The 17,815-nt window shown below is 42.9% G+C and overlaps 1 long non-coding RNA gene across 1 annotated transcript; it reads left to right on the top strand.

Annotated features, from left to right (window-relative positions):
* The first annotated feature begins 15,490 nt into the window (after nucleotides 1-15,490).
* Nucleotides 15,491-15,955, top strand: LOC121871170. Its single transcript, XR_006089840.1, has 3 exons — nucleotides 15,491-15,518; nucleotides 15,820-15,870; nucleotides 15,915-15,955. It is a non-coding gene; the product is annotated as an uncharacterized LOC121871170 (long non-coding RNA).
* The last annotated feature ends 1,860 nt before the right edge of the window (nucleotides 15,956-17,815 follow it).

Raw genomic sequence — 17,815 nt, 5'->3', positions numbered from 1 at the left:
TCCAACACTGCCACACACCACACCTCCAACGCACACACACCACCCAACCTACACCACACCTCCACTGCCACCATCCTCCAACACTCCACACACACCACACCTCCAACACTGCCACACACACACACACCTCCAACACCACCCACACACCACACCTCCACACCCAACACTGCCACCCCACACCACACCTCCAACACTGCCACACACCACACCTCCAACACTGCCACACACCACACTCCAACACTGCCACCACCACACCCAACACTGCCACACCACACCAACACTGCCACACAGACATCCTCCAACCTGCCACACCACCCAACACACACCACCACACACACCTCCAACACTGCCACACACCACCTCCAACACTGCCCCACACCTCCAACACTGCCACACACACCACACCAACACTGCCACAATATCCTCCAACACCCACACCTCCAACACTGCCACACACACACCTCCAACACTGCTCCACCCCCGCCACACACACCCTCCAACACTGCCACACACACCACACCTCCAACACTGCCACACAGACCTCCTCCAACACTGCCACCACACACCACACCTCAACACTGCCACACACACCTCCAACACTGCCACACCACACCTCCAACACGCACACACCACACCTCCAACACTGCCACCACTCCAACACTCCACACACACACCTCCAACACTGCCACACACACCACACCTCCAACACTGCCACACACCACACCTCCAACACTGCCACACACCACACCTCCAACACTGCCACACAGACATCCTCCAACATCCACACACCACACCTCCAACACTACACACCACACCTCCAACACTGCCACACACCACACCTCCAACACTGCCACACACCACACCTCCAACACTGCCACACACCACACCTCCAACACTGCCACACAGACATCCTCCAACAGTGATCGCTATAAACCGCCACTAATTCCCATCATATTCTCCCCACAGTTGCTCCGCCTTACAGTCAACCAGGACCAATATAAGGCAGAGCGGACGATGGGTTCAACTAGTCTGGGGCAGAACATTTTTGTGACAAATGGCTGGAGAGTAAAGAGGATTACCCCGTCACAGCTTGTTGGCCCACGAGCAGCTGACCACAGGACCCAGCCAAGTGGTGGTAGAGTGAGAGAGAGACGTAGATACTCGTAGGTGTTCCTCAGGGTGTCACGTCCAGCAGGTATACTAGTAACTTCCCAGGTGACGTCAGCAGGTAATTCTCCTGGATCGTAATAAATGTTTGTTTTCGCTTCAAGGCACTCCAACTACTTGACTACCAGCTAGTGACAAACAAAAAGGGTGTCTGGTTTTCCTTTCTCTTAAATCTTAGCTTGGTATCCTAACATAATAATTCTGGCAATCATAGATCCTTAGGTCCAAACAACATGCATCACCTCTGTTGAATTCACGTAGTTTTCAGTCTTCGTCTAAGTGAGGAGATGTTAACGGCTCATCACGCAAGCGCAATATTGACTGACGTCATCCAGTCGTGACCAATGATGTATCAATATCATCACGCAAATTTTTTCGACCAATCACATATGATTTTTTTCAAAGGAAGCAGCCTGGGTCCTTCCACTTCTAACTAAGGTATTTGTACTTTCGGAAATGGCGCGCCCCAATGTTTTAAACTACTGAAACATTTAGGTTAGTTTAAGCTAGGCCTACCGGGGTCCGGAGGTTAGGTTAGAGGACTCGTTTTCCTTTTCTCCCCCACCCAAAAACCCCGATTTCCCAGGCTCTCCCCCTTTATTGTTGAGAGTAAAAAACAAGCAATTTCCGCCCAAATTGAAGGTCAGATTCGTTCAAAACACACCAAAATACAATGGAAAAACATATTGGTCAGCCCCTAGGGACTCACGTCCTCAAGTAAAATTTACCAACAAAGCACTGTACGAGTATTTACGAGGAAAACCACGCACGAACATTACAAGGCAAAGCAATGGTACCTTAATTTAAATTACTATTAAACATCGTAAATATTATACCTGACAATAATGACAAGAATAACTTACCTGTTGAGTTGAATACAGGTCAGCCATGGTCAAGAAAATAAATACCAAGACAACACCGAGAGAATTGGGGAAGCAGAGCTCCGACGCACAACAGTCAGTGTCACAAGTAAAACTGACTCTCAGCTCAGCCGGCCTTCCCCAACCCTACATGTGGATGGCGGAAATTTAAGAAGGTCCTCTGGTGTTCATCACCGGAACCACAGTAACTAGTCTAATGGCCGTTATGCATAAAACTAGCTAGTTGGAATAAACCAACCAAATTTATGTATTTTACATGTCATATTACTACAAAATAGTATAAATTATATAATTAGAATATAATTTGTACAATACACCTGCATTTATATGAGCTCCGATGAAATCACCAATACCTGATTCACTGGAATTTTGTAATCCCGAGTCATCTCGACTAAGGATTCATGACACTATTTTCCAGAGAATTTGGTGGTGGTGGTGCACCTTCACCATGATACTCGTGACAGCTGGTAGTGGAGGTGCACCTTCACCATGATACTCGTGACAGCTGGTAGTGGAGGTGCACCCTTCACCATGACACTCGTGACAGCTGGTAGTGGAGGTGCACCTTCACCATGACACTCGTGACAGCTGGTAGTGGAGGTGCACCTTCACCATGATACTCGTGACAACTGGTAGTGGAGGTGCACCTTCACCATGATACTCGTGACAGCTGGTAGTGGAGGTGCACCTTCACCATGATACTCGTGACAACTGGTAGTGGAGGTGCACCTTCACCATGACACTCGTGACAGCTGGTAGTGGAGGTGTACCTTCACCATGACACTCGTGACAGCTGGTGATGTTGATCTCTGGTGGTACACAATGAACGGTCGCGCGGATGTCAGGAAAACAATAAAATTCCCATTTATTTTTTTCCTGTCTCTGGATGCGAGGAATTTGTGTACAGTTGTAAATGCTCTGACAATATTCTCGTGAACTGTGTAATGTGTAATGTTTCTGGAGGATCGTTTAATATATCGATGAAATATTTTACTGTGATAAATATTTAAGATAGAGACACAAACATCTTATCCTTAATAAAGATGTAATTTTCCAAGGATTCTTTAACCACGTGATGACAATATATTTTCTTGAACATAATGCTAAGCCTCATACCTGCTTCATGTACGGAATATATAAACATGTTTCAAGAGCTTGTTGGGCCTTTACATCACCATTCACTAGCGGGGTACTAGCCGTCGTCCAAGTCTTCTCTTACTCTGATGACAGATTTAGACATAAATTAATAAGACTCCCGCAAGACTCACTATAATTTCCCCTGGTCTGGATATTGGTCCATCTCTTCAGTATATCCTTGACTTATTAATCTTCCTCTGATCTCTGGTTAATGGTTCAGAGTTTAGCTCAAGGAGACTCAGTTGCTTCTTTGATATGTCGTTTAGGAGTGTTCCTCTTGTAGGTGATTTTGCTCACGACTCAATGTGGACGTCCTCAACAAGTCTCCTCATTTCCTTTCCAGCAACATTTTCTTTGATATTTGTTCCTATTTCTCGGTCGCTTCTGAGTTCAGTGACTGCCAACAAAAGCTTGTTTAGCCGATTTAAATGTTTCTTCCCCGGGGAGGGAGGAGAGCCATCATAGGTCGGTTTTTAGTGAGAGTGGAGGGAGAGACTGAGACGTGCACTGATAGTCTTGATGACGTTGCTCTTAGTCTGATTGAAGACTGTCAGGTCTTCTCAAGAGGGACGCATTTATTCTCTTGATTCTTTTGATTAAACTGGTGCAGGAAGCTGATGTCTGGGTAACTGTAGAAGTAGTTTTGACCACTGCTGGTGTGAGACGGTACCTTGTGTCCTGACTAATTAGGGAAATGGGAAGAGTGTCTCACCTGTCCGAGGTCTATCTCATAGCTTCCTGTATATACAACATACACAACATACTTCGTACATAGTGCAAAATAAATACACAATAGGTCATACATAATATAGAACATACATTATACATGATCAACAACACACAACACATAATACGTGATACACAGGTTCTTGCCAAACCTGTATGAAGCTGTGATGGGACACTGATGGACTGACAGCAGAGGACTAACACTAGACTAAGACACGACGATGGTGGTGGCAATAACCAGAAATGCACTGGGAGTCTACAGTAGCAAGGTTCGTTCAGTTATCAAAGTTTAGGAGAAAAACATAACGTATGAAGCTGAGAATCTGGACCGAGGCGGATGATGAGCTGCCGGGTCTGGAGTGGCTAGACTCAGATGACGTCACAAGGTAAACACTGTGAGAGCGAGGCGACGCGCGTGTGATCACGACTCTCACTTGAGGGGAAACTAAACTCCAAACATTATAACTGAGGTGTTGAAGCGGTGTTTGTGTACCTGTGTGTTGAAGCGGTGTTTGTGTACCTGTGCGTTGAAGGTGTGTTTGTATACCTGTGTTGAAGCTGTGTTTGTATACCTGTGTGATGATGGTGTGTTTGTATACCTGTGTTGAAGCTGTGTTTGTATACCTGTGTGATGATGGTGTGTTTGTATACCTGTGTGTTGAAGGTGTGTTTGTATACCTGTGTTGAAGCTGTGTTTGTGTACCTGTGTGTTGAAGCTGTGTTTGTGTACCTGTGTGTTGAAGCTGTGTTTGTATACCTGTGTTGAAGCTGTGTTTGTATACCTGTGTGTTGAAGCTGTGTTTGTATACCTGTGTGTTGAAGCTGTGTTTGTATACCTGTGTGTTGAAGCTGTGTTTGTATACCTGTGTGTTGAAGCTAAGTAAAAGGAAAAACAATGAGAGAGAGACAGAGTTAAGCTGACAGACAGAGCGAGAAAAAAATAAATTAATAAAAGCTACACTAAGTTAATTAACTGGACATAACAAAATGATCAAGTAGTACAGAGTTAATTAGGGAAGAGTAATTAAGGGAGATATAGACATTGCAGCGTTTAACTGACACTTCAGGAAGATCAGTATGAGTGAGGGAGATTTAGACATGACTGGTGCTCGAGAAGGTCAGTATGAGTGAGGGAGATTTAGACATGACTGGTGCTCGAGAAGGTCAGTATGAGTGAGGGAGATTTAGACATGACTGGTGCTCCGAGAAGGTCAGTATGAGTGAGGGAGATTTAGACATGACTGGTGCTCCGAGAAGGTCAGTCATGTGAACTAACTGCTGGAGAAACACTTACTGGTGTTGACTCTTGTCCAAACTGTTGTCTTATAATCCACGCTAAAGGAACCTTGGTATAGTCCATCCCTCACTATTTCTGTCTTTCGCTCTGTCTATGAACTTCTCTCTTACATTTTCTGTATTTTCATTTATCTGTTTTATTTCTCTCGTTCCTTCCTGTTTTACTCTCTCTGGACCCGGGTTTGAATCCCCATTGAATCAGGATTGTTAGATCGATATTAGATGTGATTCAGCTACTAAAAGTACAGCTTCACACACACACACTAGTCGTGAGAGCACAACTTGTTTACGAATATACACAGAGAGAGGAAAGGGACTCGATATATCTCTCTTTATTTCATCCTGTTTGTGATATGTGACGGCAGACACATGTTGTTTACACTGTGGATTGATTCATTACTGTTTACTGTACGGGACCACGTTGCATCTGTGAGGACTTGAACCCTTGTACACCACAACACCAGGTCGTCAGCCCTTGTACACCAACACACCAGGTCGTCAGCCCTTGTACACCAACGCACCAGGTCGTCAGCCCTTGTACACCAACGCACCAGGTCGTCAGCCCTTGTACACCAACACACCAGGTCGTCAGTCCTTGTACACCAACACACTAGGTCGTCAGCTCTTGTACACCAACACACCAGGTCGTCAACCCTTGTACACCAACACACTAGGTCGTCAGCCCTTGTACACCAACACACCAGGTCGTCAGTCCTTGTACACCAACACACTAGGTCGTCAGCTCTTGTACACCAACACACCAGGTCGTCAGCCCTTGTACACCAACACACTAGGTCGACAGCTCTTGTACACCAACACACCAGGTCGTCAACCCTTGTACACCAACACACAAGGTCGTCAACCCTTGTACACCACAACACCAGGTCGTCAGCCCCTGTACACCAACACACTAGGTCGTCAGCTCTTGTACACCAACACACCAGGCCGTCAACCCTTGTACACCAACACACTAGGTCGTCAGCCCTTGTACACCAACACACTAGGTCGTCAGCCCTTGTACACCAACACACCAGGTCGTCAGCCCTTGTACACCAACACACTAGGTCGTCAGCCCTTGTACACCAACACACCAGGTCGTCAACCCTTGTACACCACACACACCAACACACTAGGTCGTCAGCCCTTGTACACCAACACACCAGGTCGTCAAGCCCTTGTACACCCACACAGGTCGTCAACCCTTGTACACCAACGCACCAGTCGTCAACCCCTTGTGCACACCAACACACTAGGTCGTCGTCCTTTGTACACCAACATACCAGGTCGTCAGCCCCTTGTACATTAACACTCCAGGTCGTCAGCCCTTGTACACCAACATACCGGTCGTCAGCCCTTGTACATTAACACTCCAGGTCGTCAGCTCTTGTACACCAACATACCGGTCGTCAACCCTTGTACACCAACGCACCAGGTCGTCAGCCCTTGTACACCAACACCAGGTCGTCAACCCTTGTACACCAACACACTAGGTCGTCAGCTCTTGTACACCAACACACTGGGTCGTCAGCCCTTGTACATTAACACTCCAGGTCGTCAGCCCTTGTACACCAACATACCGGGTCGTCAGCCCTTGTACATTAACACTCCAGGTCGTCAGCCCTTGTACACCAACATACCGGGTCGTCAGCCCTTGTACATTAACACTCCAGGTCGTCAGCTCTTGTACACCAACATACCGGGTCGTCAACCCTTGTACACCAACGCACCAGGTCGTCAGCTCTTGTACACCAACACTCCAGGTCGTCAGCTCTTGTACACCAACACACTCGGTCGTCAGCTCTTGTACACCAACACTCCAGGTCGTCAGCTCTTGTACACCAACATACCGGGTCGTCAGCCCTTGTACTTCCTAACGTCAGGCCATCAACTCTAGTACTCCCCTCTTCTCGCTCTCCCCTCTTCCCTGCCTACATTTTTTTTCGCAATTTCCTCCATTCCCCTTCAGTTAACAAAATCTTTTCTATCTGTTCCGTTCTATTTTTCTCTTCCGTATCTATCTTTCTCTTCTTTATTTCATTTTACAGTTTTTCTTTTATTTTATCATTATTTTTTTTTACCTTCGTTTATTACCGTGTTTTCTACCCATGCTGTTGGTGTTTCATGGTATATATAAACTCTAAGCAACAAACCTCATTGATTCTGCAACATTCTCACATCAACAGACTTGGGAATCTCTCTTACGTAAATTTTCTCTAACAAAAGTTCAGTATCTCCAGATAAACACAGTAATGTAATGTAACTAAACAACTATAGTACCTCCATCCTGCACTATGACTCACACATTATAGAGTAAGGAATTACGGGTAGAAAAAGTCATTGTAGAATAGAACAGATTATACAAAGAGTTACCATATAATAGTAATAATAATAATCAGAGAACACAACAATAACTGTATATAATAACAATGGTGGACCTGACAATACAGGTTGTGGGTCTCCAAGGAGCCGCTCACAGATCTCGTCTCCAGTATTTACCTCACAAGGGGCACCACAACTGGGTGTTAAGACCAAGAAAATGTTACATATTATAATAGTTTTGTCCTAAATATTCCCTAGAGTGAGTTGTGTCATATTGAACTTGATGTTTCATTTGGTCTAGTTAACATTTTGTGTTCACGTGGAGGAAAACTACAATTAATTTCTTTTCGTCCTATAATTATCTATAATTTCGTCCTCTGTAATTGGCGCCACGTGTAATTGCAAAAAATTGGCAATATTTTCCAAAACAAGTTTTGGTATTCTATGCCTGACATAAACTCTGGAAGTATTGAGGAAATATTTAATACAGAGGCTAAGAAAATGACATATTGTACCTATACTAATATTAGTATTGTTCTCTCAAATGACTTTATCTTTATCTGGGTTTAAGGAACAATATTTATCTCTGACGTAAAGTTTAAAGTTATATAATATCACTAACCCTTACAGCAATGAGGCCAAGACGTGTGTCATGGTATGTTGACTAACACTACGACATCACCTGTAATGTTATTCATAAACATTATATATGAACTAAAATGTTTCCCTTAAATAAAAACTATTATTAAAACACTACATATATAGACTGACAGACAAAATATATTACCTATATATATTATCACGTGAACTAATAAATATTATTCTATGACTTTTAGATAATTATTCTGCCAGTAATTTCATACAATTAATATTAATGATGATGGAAAAAATGTCATTATTACCCAATTAACAAAGACTAATAGACAGGTGACCTATCAGGTGTGGACTGTCACATTACCACCATCACCACCAATCATTACTCACCATTACCATCTCCACCAATCACCACTCACTATCACCATCTCCACCAATCACCACTCACTATCACCATCTCCACCATACACCAGATACATGTACCATCTCCACCAATCACTACACACCATCACCATCTCCACCACTCACCAGACACCACTGTCACCACCTCCACCAATCAGCTCGCATCATTACTCCAGCATGCACCAATGAGCGGGTCGTAAATTTCCTCCCGCGACTCCTGAACGAAGGTAATGGAAAATAACGCTGCCATTATCCCGGGAAAAACATCCGTAAATTTTCGTTAAAGTTGAATATTTTTTCGAACTATTGCTACTGTGGACACCATTATGGCTCCCAGAGTGTTTCACTGTAAGAAAGTGTACTGCAAACACCAATACGGCCTGAAGGCGTTGTAATATGGCCTTGAGGTGGTCTAATATAGCCTCGAGGTGGTCTAATATGGCTTGAACGTGTTGTAATATAGCCTCGAGATGTTCTAATATGGCCTTGAGGTGGTCTAATATGGCCTCGAGGTGGTCTAATATGGCCTCGAGGTGGTCTTATATGGCCTCGACTGGCCCTCGAGGTGTTCTAATATGGCCTCGAGGTGTTAAAATATGGCCAATTATTCTCTTTTTATCACCCTATTCCTTCTTCTCCTTCTCTATCTCTCCTCATCGCTTTTCTCTCTTTCTCTCTTTCGTACCCGAGTCTCTGGGCCCCTCGAGGTATCTCTTCTGAACACACGACTCATAAAAGGTCTTGAACAAACACCTGGAGAGAAAAAAGATAAGGAAAAACGTTTATACTGCCAGAAGCCTTGTGTGTGTTGGTGTGTGTGCGTGTGTGTGTGTGTGTGTGTGTGTGTGGGTGTGGGTGTGTGTGTGTGGTAGTAGTAGTAGTAGTAGTATAGTGTACACAGTAGAACACTCAGGTCTTAACACACACCCTCGTCCACCCTACACTGCTCGCTCAATACACTTCCCCTTTAATATTATTCTACTGCTGGAATTAATAGATACAATTTTATCACATAAACCTCGGGACAGTTATTGTTATCCTCCTCACTATGTTCACTGGGTCGTGTAGTCCTAGAAAGATGTTGTTGGGAGGAATACTCTTACACAATATTGTCCCTGAAGTGATAATTGGTGAAGAATATTTCTCTAGTAGAAGTTTTTCCTCAATATATTTCATTGGAATTATAATAGTGTGAAAAAGAAACATAAATAATATATTGAAAATTACTGTATAAAATTTGTGAACATAAAACAAAGAGAAAGGGGTATTTTTTACCATTCGAAAAGCAATTAATTACAAGTAAATTAGTTGGAGCAATAAAATACTTCTGTGACCAGACATATGTTTCTCTCTTATATTCCAAGTAAACTGACGGGAAGTTATCGCTGACTGGCGTTATTTCCTCATCTTGCTATTATTTCAGGCCAAATTGGCTATATTTTTCACGCCATCTCTGGGCACTTGGGGAGTGAAAACCTGCAAATGTTTTACGCTCAAGTTACGTGAATATGTGAGAACTTTTATCAGTAGTAATGTTGATATATGTGTACCTGTAAATACTGTAATAAAGGTGGATGGTAGTGAGTGTTATGAGGTAGAGTAATAAAGGTGGATGGTAGTGAGTGTTATGAGGTAGAGTAATAAAGGTGGATGGTAGTGAGTGTTATGAGGTACAGTAATAAAGGTGGATGGTAGTGAGTGTTATGAGGTACAGTAATACAGGTGGATGGTAGTGAGTGTTATGAGGTACAGTAATAAAGGTGGATGGTAGTGAGTGTTATGAGGTACAGTAATAAAGGTGGATGGTAGTGAGTGTTATGAGGTACAGTAATAAAGGTGGATGGTAGTGAGTGTTATGAGGTACAGTAATAAAGGTGGATGGTAGTGAGTGTTATGAGGTACAGTAATAAAGGTGGATGGTAGTGAGTGTTATGAGGTACAGTAATAAAGGTGGATGGTAGTGAGTGTTATGAGGTACAGTAATACAGGTGGATGGTAGTGAGTGTTATGAGGTACAGTAATAAAGGTGGATGGTAGTGAGTGTTATGAGGTACAGTAATAAAGGTGGATGGTACAGTACAATATTATGAGGAAGTCTTACTGGTCTTGAGAGAGAGATGAAGGGGACTTGATAAACGCTGTGTGTTAGTTGTGGGACGTGATGTGTGTCAACACAACAAAATGTTTTACACTAGTGGACGGGATATGTTATACACCTGGTGATAATGTCAAGTTGTCAGTATAAATCATGGTAACGTTTGTGTGTATGACGCTGACTCGGTGTGTCCATCACGCCGGTGTGTGATGTGTGTCATGCATCACACAACTCCTGTATTTCAATATCCACCATATTTATGTACAATGTTCATGATAGAAATAATAACATTACTTCTTAACAAACTTTAACACCGGTTTAAGTATTATAACATATATTTTATAATAAATAAGGTGTAATATTTATTTCCTAAAACATAAAAGAACATTCAATTAAAGTAGTGGAGTTTTAGGAAACATTTTACTACTGAAAGCTTTTACCTTTTCCTGCACAGTTGTCGACCATTTTAACTCAATGTTGCCTGTGTGGTGCTGGCGAGTGAGGGGCGTCCTAGCGAGGCTTCCTCATGCAGTTGTAATGTGTTCTTATTTTTTACTGCTGTTATTTGACTCACCAGCAGCGGAACACCAGGGTAAAAATATAACTGGTGGAGAATATAAGACTGGGAGGCAGTGTACAGTCGAGTTTTGTGGTACAGTTATAAAGACTGTCAGAAAATACTTGGTGGTGTTGTCAGGTAAAAGAGACTGGGTGACTGTTAAGAGACTGGATGAGTGATCACAGTGAGGGGGGGAGGGAGTGAGCAACACACACACACACACACACACACACACACACACACACACACACACACAGCCACTGTACTAAGGGCGTATGGCTCTTGTTATCATTGTTGTGTGTACGAGAAATATAAACCATAGGATGTATGTAGACATTAGAGTGTGTTGGTGACTTGTTAGGAGAGAACACCACAAACACTATAGACTAGAGAGAGAGAGAGAGAGAGAGAGAGAGAGAGAGAGAGAGAGAGAGAGAGAATGTTTACTACAAGTGTGTGTGTGTGTGGTGATGACTCCTAACATTTGACTGTGTATGGTGGCTGATGTGTGATGCTTGATCAATAAGACCTGATATTGTTTTATTATTGTTTGTGTACAGTATAACAACTCTTATATTTGTTACCCTCTCACATTATCTCATTATCTCTCTTTTACTCTCTCACATTCTCATATTCTCATTATCTTTCGTGATTAAAATTTCTTTATGTCCATTTACAGTATGTTATATATTAATGAAATATTTCCAAACCTCTTAAGAATTAATCCTATCACTCCTCTCTCCTTTTCATCCACTTCCTCTTACCCCTCCTCACCCTCCCTCTCCCCTTCTCCTCACCCTCCCCCTCCTCCACACCCTCCCTCTCCCCCATACCATCCCTCTTTCCCTCACTTTCCCTCCTCACCCTCACCCTTTCCCTTTCCCCAAATCAGAATATAATAATAAGAATATAATAAGAATATAACCATAATAAAAGGTAAACATAATGTAAATGCTGATACAGTGTCATGATGGACCACAACCTATAGAGCGACAAAAGGCAACAACTACAGGACGAGAAGGTAACAGAGGCGTCGTCCTTGGTGGCCGTCTGATCACCTTCACCTTTGACCAAGAATTTTACCTGAAGTTATTAGTTGGTTAATTAAGTAGTCGCTGCCAGCAGGTGCATAAAGATTTTAAAGTGGGGCGAAGAGAGAGAGAGAGAGAGAGAGAGAGAGAGAGAGAGAGAGAGAGAGATGTATTAATTATTAAAGAAGTGTGTATTAATGTTTCACTAAAATTTATAATACCCAATACACATAACAACACCTACAACTCTTTACTAAACACACACACATCACAACAAATAACCCTCAATAACTCATTAATAACTCATCAATAACTCATCAATAACTCATCAATAACTCCACAGCTTCAGAGTCTCTACAAAAGTCAATCAATTACCCTAAAACAACTCTTAATAATAAAGACAAAAATAATCTCAACCTCGCTTTAATTTTCTTCGTAATTTACTGCAGTGTTACGAGGCCATAATTTCTTACCCAGGCTGAACCGTTTCCTAAGATTATTGCTCTGTTGTTTTACGTCTGAAGGTAAGTGTTAATTATCGCTACATAATATTTCTATGTTATATCATGAACCTCCAAAGTGTTAAACATTGTTATATTACAACTTCTAAAACTTTTCCTATAATGTTGTTGTTTTTATATAGTGTGGAAAGATGGATTATAGAGAAAAAAATGAGAGAAAATAATCATTAATTAAACAATAAAGTCATGAAATTACGTAGAATGACAACTCTTACACCTTCAGTAATGACCTTTATTTGACCTGACCTGACCTTACCTTAGAAAACCATCCTGGGTCACCTGTCAAATCCATCGCCTTTATGTTGTGGTTAATTAGGACATATAACTTTGGCAGAGTTATAAATATGAATTTTACTGAGCGGACTGTTGAAATTACACACACACACACACACACACACACACACACACACACACACACACACACACACACACACACACACACACACACACACACACACACACTCTCTCTCTCTCTCTCTTCATATATCGATTATCTACTTCTCAGATTCTTATTATCATTTATTCATTTATTTGTGTCTATGTTATCAGAGTCTTGGCTGCCTCTCTTACCTTTATCACCTTCTTTATATATCCGTTTTCTTTCCTCTCCATTAGAGCTCTTCCTCTCTCTCTCTTTCTCTCTTCCTCTCTCTCTCTCTCCATATTTTATTGACATGTCTTCCTTCCTCCCTTCTTTGCTTCCTTGCTTCTGTCTCCTTTTCGTTAAGGATTAGTATTTTCTTTTATCTTATCTTATTGCTTCCTTATTATCATTATTCTCTTCCTTATGTCTTCTCACTACCATCATCACTCACTCTCTCTCTCCCTCTCTCTCTTTTTATCTTATCATCCATGTGTACTTAATATTTTATTGTGGAATGTTCATTTCTTTTTGGGGAATGTTCACTTATATTAAGTCATGATCACTTCACCTGGGTCATGTTTGGAGCACAGGTCATATTGTTTGACCTTCGTGGTGATAACAATGTCATCCACTATTCTGCTCCCATATTGAACACTACCTACCGGATATATCAACGCTATTTTAATGAAAAATAAAAAATAAATAAATTAAATATTGTTCGGCAACACAACAGTCTGTCTCATTGGTGGTTGGCTGAAACTAAGACTTAATAGGATTAAAAACTTGCATTGTGGGTAATTGTGTTTTTTAATTGCCATGAGTGAAATATTCAACGATTTTATTTAATGCTTCCCCGGCCATTGAGAGAGAGAGAGAGAGAGAGAGAGAGAGAGAGAGAGAGAGTATAAGAACATAAGAACATAAGAAAGTAAGTAGTCTGCAATAGGCCGGTTGGCCTGTGCATGGCAGCTCCTGTCAAGAGTTACTACCACTCTCTATCATCCATGAATCTATCTAGCCTCCTTTTGAAACTTTCCAGAGTTCCCGCACTTACTACAAAGTTGCTAAGCTTGTTCCACTCGTCCACCACCCTATTTGTGAACCAGTTCCTTCCTATCTCCCTCCTAAACCTAAACTTATCCAACTTAAATCCGTTTCTCCGAGTCCTATCCTGCTCTGATATTATAAGAACTTTATCTATATCCCCTTTATTGATTCCTTTCACCCACTTAAATACTTCTATCATATCTCCCCGCACTCTTCGTCTTTCTAGGGAATGCAAGTTTAGTTTCTTTAACCTCACAGGAGATAAAACCAACAACACATGGAAACAGGACAATAAATACACTACCTTAAGACAAAATCACCCACCTCACCATTAAGGTTGAGAACTGTGAGGTGTGCTACTCAAGACTATACAAGAGGATCATATGCGTGTAGGACATATTATATAACCAGGTAACAAACAGGTAGAGTAACACCTGTGTAATATAGCCACACCTGGAGACTCAGATCACACACCTGTTGTAAAGAACATTCTCTACACCTGTCCTTTTCTTCCCAGATGAACACAGCAACACGAGGAAGATCAATCACCAGGAGAAAGTCACAATAAAACACAAATCCAGGTTAGGTTAGGTTAGTATTTGGCCAGTTTAATATTTAAACAACTCTTACATGGTTTTGGGAAAACAGTTATCATGTTTACATCTCATAGCATAATCCTGTATGGTAATATGTTTACTCTGGCGTCTCTTTATGACTTAAGAAAGTACACTGTTTATATGTCAATCTCCTGTGAAAACATTTACTAACACGCATCATAACTTTGGTCAGGATGGATGACAGACGCACACAAGTTAATGACAGTTTTATTGAACTATACGAAGTAAAAATAATCACTGGCAATCTCAAAGTCCATTGTAACATTTTCCTATAATTAAGAAAGTTTTGCTAATATTTGCTGTACACTTCTGGCCCTTTGTTTACTTCATACAAGTGGATAATATTTGTGTCTGTATTGTTTGATGAGATGAATCCTCTGAGGGCAGATGGAAGGGTATCTCACACATAGGAGGGGTGAGAGAGAGACTGAGTGTGTGTGTGAGGTGTGTGTGTGTGGGTGTGAGGTGTGTGCGTGTGAGGTGTGTGTGTGTGTGTGGGTGTGAGGTGTGTGTGTGTGTGCGTGTGAGTGTGTGTGTGTGTGTGAGGTGTGTGTGTGTGGGTGTGAGGTGTGTGCGTGTGAGGTGTGTGTGTGTGTGTGGGTGTGAGGTGTGTGTGTGTGTGCGTGTGAGGTGTGTGTGTGTGTGCGTGTGTGTGTGAGGGGTCAAGTCCTCCGGGGTGTAGTGTGAAGATGTAAGTCCAAAAAAAATTGTGACAGTGTACAACAGTCAGGTCCAACCCTCAGACACAGGTACAACAGTCAGGTCCAGCCCTCAGACATAGGTACAACAACAGTCAGGTCCAGCCCTCAGACACAGGTACAGCAGTCAGGTCCAGCCCACCTCGACACAGGTACAACAGTCAGGTCAGCCCTCAGACACCGGTACAACAGTCAGGTCCAGCCCTCAGACACAGGTACAACAGTCAGTCAGCCCTCAGGTAGCAGTCAGGTCCCCTCAACACCGGTACAACAGTCAGGTCCAGCCCTGTACAGGTACAAGTCAGGTCCATCCACTCAGACACAGGTACAACAGTCGACAGCCCTCAGATGGGTACAACAGTCAGGTCCAACCCTCAGACACAGGTACAACAGTCAGGTCCAGCCCTCAGATACAGGTACAGGCAGTCAGGTCAGACACCCAGTCAGGCCTCAGACACAGGTACAACAGTCAGGTCCAGCCCTCAGACACAGGTACAACAGCCTCAGAGCCACAGGTACAGCCAACCCTCAGACACAGGTACAACAGTCAGGTCAACCCTCAGACACAGGTACAACAGTCAGGTCAACCCTCAGACACACAGGTACAACAGTCAGGTCCAGACCCTCAGACACAGGTACAACAGTCAGGTCCGACCCTCCAGACACTGTACAACAGTCAGGTCCAACCCTCAGACACAGGTACAACAGTCAGGTCCAACCCTCAGACACAGGTACAACAGTCAGGTCCAACCCTCAGACACAGGTACAACAGTCAGGTCCGACCCTCAGACACAGGTACAACAGTCAGGTCCGACCCTCAGACACTGGTACAACAGTCAGGTCCGACCCTCAGACACAGGTACAACAGTCAGGTCCAGCCCTCAGACACAGGTACAACAGTCAGGTCCGACCCTCTCATACAGCTGTTTTCCTCCTGCCGTCTATTGTATTATTCATCATCCTCCTCCTCCACTTCCCTGCCACTTCCATCTCCTTTCTCATCTGGTTAACTCTTTCTCTTTCCTTTTTTGTCATTTTATCTATCGGTAACATTCTCTCTCTCTCTCTCTCTCTCTCTCTCTCTCTCTCTCTCTCTCTCTCTCAAAGTCTTCTCCATCATCGTTAATTTCTTGTTGTCAGTTTTGTCCACTTTCTTCCTGATCTAAATAATGGCTTTCTCTTTCCAAATTATTTTCCTTGTCATTGAGCTGTATTTTGCTTTCTATTTGAGAGAGAGAGAGAGAGAGAGAGAGAGAGAGAGAGAGAGAGAGAGAGAGAGAGATCCATGACCAGTGTTAAGTTACTCTCCTGTGTTCCTCTCCCACTCATAAAATGCACCAATCAATATGTATCTATATATAGTAATACAACAGAGAGAATCAGCTACAGAAGAAGGTGTACCAACATTATAGTACGGATAGAATTTAGTTTTTGTGAAAATTTTTAATGTATTGTTTCACACTCTAGGACTACTACTACTACTACTACTACTACTACTACTTCTACTAATACTATTACTACTACTATCTGTTTGTGTTTTATTGTATCACACAGAGAGAGGGAGAGAATAATTACACACCTAAGATAATTGAGAAGCAGGTAAACAGAGATTTGTATCGCAATAGTTTCCTTCAGAGCAACGAGTAATTATGTTCCTTGGTAAGTATCACCAATTTACGTTAGAACTGTTACTAGATTTTACATTGTTACTACTGTCGCGATTTGTGCGTTACTTCCCAGACTTTACCTGTGTCTCTTACTCTCTGCTCCCTGCCATCATCCTTCACCTTTCTCTTTCTCCCCTTCCATCCTCCTCCACCTCCCCCTCTCTCTCCCCTTCCATCACCCTCCACCTCCCCCTCTCTCTCCCCTTCCATCCTCCTCCACCTCCCCCTCTCTCTCCCCTTCCATCACCCTCCACCTCCCCCTCTCTCTCTCTGGGCGTTGGTGATTTTTTTCATTTATTGTTTGTGCTGAAGATTTGATGATTTCTTGGTTTACTCTTTTTATCGGAGTTGGTATGTCGGAGAGAAGATGCTGGCGTGAGCATCTTTGATCATCGCCTGGGCTGTGTTCGGACCCAGAGGTGTGACTAGGTGGGGTCTCCCTCCCTGCCCAAGCAGTCAACACTATTTGGAAATTCAGGCAGGATTTTGTGGACCAAATAAACGGGCGTGAGGTTGGAGGTGCCTGATGTCATGTTCCTGTAGAGGTTCGTTGAGGGCGTAGGTGTCGTGGTGGCTGTGAGAGGAGACAAACTCTAGAGATACGAGGTGTAGTGTCATTGGTTAATAGCGTCATCGACCGGCAAGCTCCGGCGGGGGATCAATGAATGTTTATATTTATCTAGAATGCCTCGTC

This window comes from Homarus americanus, unplaced genomic scaffold (genome assembly GCF_018991925.1).
Source record: "Homarus americanus isolate GMGI-L3 unplaced genomic scaffold, GMGI_Hamer_2.0 scaffold32583, whole genome shotgun sequence".
NCBI lineage: Eukaryota > Metazoa > Arthropoda > Malacostraca > Decapoda > Nephropidae > Homarus > Homarus americanus.
This window is presented reverse-complemented; position numbering and strand designations above follow the sequence as displayed.